Source organism: Centrocercus urophasianus, unplaced genomic scaffold (assembly GCF_019232065.1).
Source record: "Centrocercus urophasianus isolate 14NV4802_14NV808 unplaced genomic scaffold, USGS_Curo_1.0 seq_12, whole genome shotgun sequence".
In the NCBI taxonomy this organism is placed as follows: domain Eukaryota; kingdom Metazoa; phylum Chordata; class Aves; order Galliformes; family Phasianidae; genus Centrocercus; species Centrocercus urophasianus.
The window spans coordinates 61,004,948-61,012,559 of NW_024884364.1; positions in this window are offsets into that span (position 1 = coordinate 61,004,948).

The following is a 7,612-nucleotide window of genomic DNA, read 5'->3' on the forward strand; positions in this document are numbered from 1 at the left end:
CTCAGCAAGAAATGCCAGATGTACTCTGGTGCAGAGCATCCAAAGGTAGCTTTGCATGTCAGCGAAGCGTGAGTCGACAAAGCCAATTATAGACAGAGAAACATGCTTACAAAAGATACCAAAGGGTGCTCAGAAGGAGAAATAGACCATCAGAAAGCTAAAAACAGCTATTGGTGCTTATGTAAGTGTTACCTAATCGTTATTTCTTCCCAGAAAACAGTACATCATGGCTGTCTCTTGTCTTGGTACAAGTGTCCTCTTGGCGAGGGCTCCCTACAGCAACTGTGAGATTTCAAAGTGTTGTTTATTATCACCACATAAGCTTGACTGCAAGGATCAGTGACAGATTTCTACAGTGGGAACATGCTCAGTACTGCCAGAGGCAGGCTGTCGCTGCTGTGGGAAATACAACACCTTGCTAAGCTGGTATTTGTTTCACAATGAAAACACAGTGTGAATATTAACCACCTCTTGCAGTAACCACACATCGAAAAGGCAGCCACCACAACCAGAAAAGCTACTCGTGTTTTTCCATACAGAGGAGGTCCCAGTCACCCCACTGAATACTGATGGTGCACTTTGAAAGGCTGAATCCTCCCTCGTGCAGGACTCCCTGCAGACTTCTTTGTGGAAACTTTCCCTTTCTTTTTCTTTTCTGAAGCACTCGGTCAGTCTCAGGAAATTCTCAGGATGTTGTCTGTCTTCCTGGGATCTGACCACTTGATTCTCAGCTTGAATACACGTGCGAGACCTGCAAAGCTTGCTCTTAGCTATGTTTGATTCTATAATACACAGGGAAGAACCTCTCCAGTGCTCTGTAGTGCAGTATCCAATGCACCAGCACCTTCTCTATTTGACAGCAAATTGAACAAGTTTCTTTACATGTGTCACAGAATAATATCTTACAACATGCAACTCCTTTGTCCTTGATTTCCTTCTTTCCTGAAATACAAAGTATAATTGTGACTGTATCTTCACATTCAAAATCTGTCTTGCTTTAGCATGTAGCCTGAAGAACTCCATTGCAGGAGCAATGACGACTTGGCTTTGGAGCTGCACATTGGAGCTGAAGAGAAAAGTCACCTTCACAGCTTAGGTGAAGGCCTTAAGATTTTTGCATGCTGTAGAAGAGCCATCTCCTCTCCCTGAGTGACTTGCTCACTGGCTGGTCCTGTGCTGCTCTGGCTGTTTGAGCCCCAAGAACTGAGTCAGTCTGGAGCAGAGAACTAAAAGTGACTGAGAGAGGCATGAGGAATACTCAGCCTTGGCCTCCTGGCACCCACGGCTTCCGTGAGGCTGAATCTCACCTTTCTTTGGTGAAAGCTGTTTCATTTACACACAGATATTTTGGGGCTGCTTAGTCTGGGGAACTGGAGGCTGAGGGGAGACCTTATTGCTCTCTTCAGATACCTCAAACGTTACTGCAGTGAGAGCAGGATTGGTCTTTCTCACTGGTGACAGGTGACAGGATGAGGGGAAATGGCCTCAAGTTGCCAGGGGAGGTTTAGGTTGGATATCAGGAGAAACTTCTTTGCAGAAAGTTGTTAAGCACTGGAATTGGCTCCCCAGGGAGGTGGTTGAGTCACCATCCCTGGATGTGTTTAAAAGCCGTTTGGATGTGGTGCTCAGGGACATGATTTAGCGGAGGGTTGTTAGAGTCAGGGTAGGATGGTTAAGTTGTGGTTGGACTCCATGATCTTTAAGGTCTTTTTCAACCTGAGCAATTCTATGATTCTATAAAGAAAGATTAAATACCCAGATGTCTATGTTTCTCAGCAAATTTTGTACAGGACTGAAATGCATGAAGTTAAGCTTGAGATATATTTCCAGAACAGTGTTAGCTAAGAGAATTGCAACTGGAATTACTTTTGTATTCATTCTTTGGCATGTAAAATGATTTTACACGTAGATACAATGGGGAAGTAGAATCCGAGTGGGGCATAACTTATGGGTTCTACTGGCCCCTCTAAGGCTTGTCTACAGCAGGCTAAACTGTAGTGGTCTTACTCAGGCTATATTATTTTTGTACTGGGGTAAGTTGATTTACATCTATAAAGGGATTGTAACTATGGCAGTGATGGTCAATTTTTCATCAGCTTCTACTAAGAAGATGCTTACGCTTTTGCAACCATGTGAAAAACTCGACTTTGCATTGATCGGGAAAGCTAATTAGCCTAAAGCATGTTTAACTGTGCTCGGGTATTTCTCAATTGCTCATTTAGGACTGCTGGTGACGAGATGCCATAGAAAAGAAAATTATTATACAAAATAATGGTATTGTAGTTACCGACAATAAAATTATTGAAAAAGATGTTGCTGAGAAATATGAAAAAATAGAAATACAATGTACCTGCTGCAGAAGCTATTCAACTGTGCATCACCATCATGCACAATGATTGCTATGGCTTACTGGAAATTAACAGCAAAATAAATTGTACTATTTTCCTAAATTCACACATAACTAAGATACATTTTCTTGGGTGAAAAAATAGCTAGTGTATTGCTGACACTAGGCTACACTTTCAGTGGAGAAAGGAATCAAACAGCTGGCTGAGTACATTTTTGTAACAATATGTGTATTGTGCAAACCGTGGAAGTACCAAAACGTTGAAAATAGTTTGAAAATAGTTTTCAGTGCTGTATATCCCTTCTCAGTTTGATGACTTTGTGACAGGAAAGAACAATATCAGAAAAGCCCAAAATATGAAATGAAATTTAAGTCATTTGGATTTTAATAATGCATCAGATAGAAATTTGTACATCAAATGATTGCATGTAAATGCCTGTAATGATAATCCCGGTTTATGTTTATGGAATAGGCTATTGTTGAAGCATTTGTAATGAGAATCTTTGGAGGAGTCCTAGCTCAGCAGAAAGCCAGGAGGTTTGCCTTTGCTTGTCATAGACATGGCCAAGTGTAATATCACGGTATGTAAGCAGTGAGGGAGCACTCAGATGAAACCCTGTCCCAGCCAGCAGATCTGGGAACTGCCAGGCATGTTACCTTCACAAACTCACCAGGGACAGGAAAGAAAAAGGAAGTGGGAGAAGTAAGAGGGAGTCACTGTCCTCTGAGGAATTTCAATATTCAGTTGTAAGTGTTGCACTCGTGCTGACAGAGAAAATTAAACAACACCAGCATGGATTTCAAGTGCTTTCAGCATGCTGCCCATGACCATTCAAGTCATAGACAAACAAAAGTGTACCCTGCCTTGTTGGGTAGAAACAAAACAAAACAAAGCCATCTAGAAAATACTTTGTCAGTCCAAATTGCAATCATGTTTTTTGAAGTAGTGGCCTGACCTAAGCTGGGTTCACTAAGGAGCCATCATAAACTTCTCATTTGGATCACTTAATTCCACTCCAGATGATCACTGCTCTGTGAGTTACTGACTACTTTCTTGTCTACATCCTAGGAATACTTCCTAACGTTCAAGAACGGTTTCCATACCACCTTTGACATACGCTTTTGCAGTGCTTTTCACACCAAGGGTACTGCCACATTATTTCTCTTTCCCGCTGTTCTCAGCACTGTCTCTTACAGCCTTGAGCCCTCTTGGCTGACGCAGCTGGCGGATGGCAGCCGAGTGCAAAAACTCTTCCACAGAGATTTCCATGGGTAATGTTGATTCTCCAGGCGGCTGTGGTGCTATGCAGCGAGCGTTACAGCTCCTTTTTATAGCTGCTCATATCAGCATGCTTTGGCTCCTGGGGCCACAGTCACAGTGAGAATCATCAAAAGACTGGCCGTCCGAGACAACGCATGGGACTGACTATAGCTTGTCCTACCAGCTAGTAACCTGCATCAATGTGAAGCTGTGAAGCCTTCAGGGAAGAGAGGAAGTTATTTTTTTAGCTATGTTTCTCTCCTTGCTATACAGTCTATTCCAAAGTTCAGCGATTGCTGTTGGAACAGTTCACATGAGCAGGTTTAACCAGGCCCACAGACGAGTTATGTAAGCATGACGCAATTTTCTGGGACAGATATATGGAGCAAGTTCAGTATTTCATTACCCGTCCAGATCCTCCATCCATACGTGGGCTGAAGGTTGACAAAACTGGGTAGGCAGGTGGTTAGACATGAACCAAAGGTGTTAGGATGAATTGGCACTGCTTAACCCGGCCAGCTGGATGAGTTGTCTCATTCTGGAGCACGTTGTGCTTAGGCTATGTACACCTCCAGTGATTAAAATCTATATATATATCTCCATTTCTTACTGGGTATTTCTATACAGACAAATATGCTTAATTTAAACATTTTTCACCAAGTAAGGAATAGCAAATTTTTGAGGAAGTTGTGGATGTCCCTTCACTGGAAGTGTTCGGTATTAGGTTGGACAGAGCTTTGACTTAATGAAAGATGACCCTGCCCAAGGCAAGCGGATTGGAACCAGATGATCTTTAAGGTCCCTTCCAACCCAAACCATTATATGATTCTAGGATTTTATGAAGCCAAAATAGTGCAGAGCAGAGCTCCAACAAGGCAGGGTACACTTTCAATAGAATGGTTCACTAAACATAGACACAGAGATGACAAATCACATATGCTGTTGGAGTTTCACCACTTCCTTAGGATTCTAGAACATCCAGTTACCCACAAGACCTATCTTTTGGTGTGAATATGTGTATTTGCTGATGGCAAAGAGAGGTAGTCACATCTTCTGGAGACTTTGCCTAAAGTTATTGCACTCTTTGTTGAATGCAGACTGCATTACTCTAATATGTTCTGCCAGCTTTGTTACTACAGAATCCTGCATTAATAGCCACAGACTTGTACTATCAATGTATTCATTAAGAACTGGCACTTTAAAATTTTATTTCAGAAACATGTTTTTGTCCCAAGTTCCTGCTATCAGATACTTAAGTATTGTAAAAGAACAACCTCATTCTCTGAGATGTATGTTATCCTTCATAGCCAAGGGGTAATTTTATCCCATGAAGTTTCCCTGCTGTGCTGCATGTGATATCTCATGGTGAACTGCTGATCTCCCCTCCGCACTCTTTCCAAGGGACAAGATCCTCCCCAGGCCAGGTCACCCACTTACCCATCCCTTCAGCCTGCTAACTGAGGAGACGACCCAAAATCGCTCCTTCCAAATAGATATGCAACATATGCTCCATGTGAACACGCAGAACAGCATATGCTATGGGCTGAATCCCATATATGTGGTCCATTTCACAGGTCTGCAAAGCCTAAAGCTACCTGAAATTATTCCTGATAGGGCTGAAAATTTTGCTGCTGTTTTTATTTAATAACTGCTCTACAAATGCAATGGTGAAAGTGGTCCTAGCTAAAACACAGGGCATGAGCAATACAGGCAAGTAAAGCTTTGAATGCCCATGAAACACTACTCGGCGGTGTTTGTCTGCCCTGCAGGGAGCAGACCTACATGCCTAGCCTTACAGGGAAGTGACTATTTTAAGGACTTACTCTGGCAAGCAGCAAGATGGGAATTTCTACCTAACACATAAACACACCACAATGTAAAAACCTCAGGAATACAGTACTGGATGGTTCTGGAGGTTTAAAGAAAAAAAATAAAATAGGAACATCATTCCCCTCGTGCCAAGTGGCAGTGAAGAACGTGCTTCACTGGGTTAATTGCACTGTAACTGCCATTCTGTACTGACACAGCCACTGTCAGCAGCAAACTTTGAAGTCAGGGATAAAATGTCTCTGGTTTCCTTTCCTGCTGACAAGAACCAAGCAGATGCAGTTTTTAGATTTGAGATTTTATGTATTTTTTTTCTTTGGATACCTTTAAAACAGTGAGATATGATCCACCCAGAAGAGAGCAGCATTGACACCCTACAAAGGAAAACCAATGTATTCTCTTGCCAGACAGCAGACTGCTTCATATTATCATATTTGGTACAGAGAGGAAATTATTGCTATGACTTACCACTGAAATGTAGTAATTATTTCTATTAATTAACATTCTACATAGCTTCTCTATCAGGAGTTATGTGAAGTTTAATGGGTGCTTCCATGCGAAACCAGCATACATTTGAGCACACCACATAGCTTGCATCAAAGCAAAAGGAATTGTACGTAATATTTAAAGTTTGCTGACAGTGAAACATCCCATGGTATACACAAGCTATCCTTGATGTGCTGCAGGTGTGCCTTTAATTAATCAAAGCTACAACCTGTAGTTTGTGGGGAGTTTCTGATTGGAACCACTTCAGAAGGAAGATGTACAGCAGAGCCCAATGTTGTCAGACGAAGCATAATTGAGCTGCCAACCGAGCCTGTGGTTTCAGGTCTGGGGGAGAAAGCAGCAGGTCTCCATGCCCTTGGTGGGACAGCATTTCTCCATCTAATCCCAGCTCCCTGTGAGCTCTCTGTGAACCAGTGACCAGTGATGGGCAGAGCTGGCTGCTGGGCAAGGCAACTGCCACAGCCATTTGGGGGATCGTCCTCCTGCCAGAATGCTCACAGCCCCACTTCAGCGCTTTTCCCAGACTTCACGACAAGCATTACGTTTTGCTGAGCAATCAGGAACTTTCCCATTGCTCTGATGGCAGATGAAAGAAGTACAAAGCTGTATGTTTTTCCCCATTGCTGGAGCTGAGCTGCATCCACACTGCTGTGTGGGCGAGTGCCTTTGATCCCACACAGCTTTCTTGAGGAGCGCTTTGGGAAGGAACAACTGTTGATCTCCCTCCTGAAATCCCATCTGTTGTCTTCAGCAATTATGATTCGCTGTCTGAACTAGATAATGTTTCCCTGGCAGTGGCTGTAATTTTCCGAACACTTGCTTGGTGCAAAGTCAGAACTTGATTAAATAAGGACAAGCAGGAAGATAATTTTCTCGTCTCCGCCCTGTTCTGCAGCAGTCAGACAGCACAGTGTCTGTGTGAGGTTTGGGTTTGCTCCACGCCTGGATGGCGAGGATCAGTGTGCTGATGGTAGGGGCGGGCCCAGGAAACAGGGAAGCCCTTCTGGGGATTAATATTTGTGGTATTATTATAACTTCACACGCCTTTGGCAATCTGCTCCTGTAGATGGTTAGTTTGTGGTGGAAACAAAGCCAGCAGCAGCTAAAGTTAATAGGATTTCAATGTAACAACAATGAATGATTTGGGGAACTGAAATTAAATGGAAGAGCATATTGAGGATTTGAGAAAAAAATAGTTCGAAGCAACTGAATGAATCCAAACACACAACCACTTCTCACTGGTTATGGGGAAATTCCTTTGGTCGGAATGATGGCAGTTGGAGACTTTCTTGCTGTGTTTCAGTGAGATGTTTTGCTCACACTGAGGTCTCTGACATTCGTTCAGGAGGTAACAGAAAGGGGAAATACATTCCAAATAGCATCAGAGCCACATCTGTTTGTGGCAGTTGTGTGGGATGAAGTACACCAGAGCAACAGGACTGGCTTTTAGGACTGTATCTAAAGGGCCAAATCCTGGTTTTGATAGAGGACTTGTTAGCTGGACTTTCAGCACACTGATGTGCGTTGAAATTTGGGTATGTGTACAGTATCGGAGAGTGAGACTCATTTTGAGATCTTCCCTCCAGGCTCCAGAACCAGCCACCTGACTTGATGCTCAGATGCAACCATATAAATACATCCATACTTCAGAACCGACAGTCAAGTCAGAA